Source organism: Naegleria gruberi (assembly GCF_000004985.1).
Source record: "Naegleria gruberi genomic scaffold NAEGRscaffold_289, whole genome shotgun sequence".
NCBI lineage: Eukaryota > Heterolobosea > Eutetramitea > Acrasida > Naegleriidae > Naegleria > Naegleria gruberi.
The window spans coordinates 6,987-8,096 of NW_003163081.1; the positions used below are offsets into that span (position 1 = coordinate 6,987).

The window sequence follows — 1,110 nt, forward strand, 5'->3', positions numbered from 1 at the left end:
AAAATATCATTAAAATTGTCAACATAGATACTGTCAGCAATTCTTCTTGGTCTTTTCATAATTGGAAGAGCTGATTGTAAGAATACATGATCAGACGGATGTGAAAATGATGAATTATTCGCAGTATTGGAATCAGTTCCACTCGTTACAGACATTGTACTGACATTTAGCATCGATCCAGTTGTCTTTCTAATATGATTCTTCATACAAGTTGAGCACAAATCGAAATCTCTACAATTCAAACAGTGAAATCTCGTTCCATGAATGCTACACTCACATCCATCACAAGTAACTCCCTTGTGAACTATCTTCCCCTGAACTATCTGAACTTGTTCCAAATTAAATGAATCAATTGGTTTGGTAAATAATTCATAATCTTTACAGTATTGATCAGCAACAAGCACTCCATTCTTTGATATTTTCTTATCCAATAATCCAATTCTTTCCAAAAGCGGATATTTAAATTTTCTATTTAATACCAAAGCAAAACAATGTCCCTTTTTCTGATGATGTTTACCTTGTTCCTTTTTACAATTTAAACAGAGAGTATAGGCTGTTTGTTGAGAGGAAAGCGAACAATTTAAACAAATGGACATGATTTGATTTTCATTGATTTTTGATTTACAATTTTGACATGTACATTGATCGCTCCGATGATGAATATCATTATTGAGAGGATGACTGGTTGAGGAAGAAAAAATGTGATTTTGGTTGGATCGAGAAGTAGCAGCAGGTTGGCGCAAATTGTTCATTTTTTTCTTTGGTTGTTTACAATCTCTTCTATTTTTGAAGCAGAGTTCATGCAAAATCACAAAATAGGACAAAACGTTGAGGATGGGATTCGAACCCACGCGGATTACTCCACCAACTTAGCAGGCTGGCGCCTTAACCACTCGGCCACCTCAACTTACAATAAAAGATCAAAAATAGCAAACACAACGGTAACACTTACAACCTTAGCAATCTCTGGAAATTCTATGATTCAGAGGATAAAGATTCTAATTGCAATTATTATGAAATATTATCTGCCAGAACTGGTAGACAGTTTATTCTTAAATATCTTCTCCTGCTGGACTAATCAATATGGAAATCTTATCCAAATCATGCCAA

The 1,110-nt window shown here is 34.3% G+C and overlaps 1 non-coding gene across 1 annotated transcript; it reads right to left on the minus strand.

Moving 5' to 3' along the window:
- Positions 1–826: 826 nt before the first annotated feature.
- NAEGRDRAFT_t891 lies at positions 827–907 on the minus strand. Its single transcript has one exon. It is a non-coding gene; the product is annotated as a tRNA-Ser (tRNA).
- Positions 908–1,110: the final 203 nt, after the last annotated feature.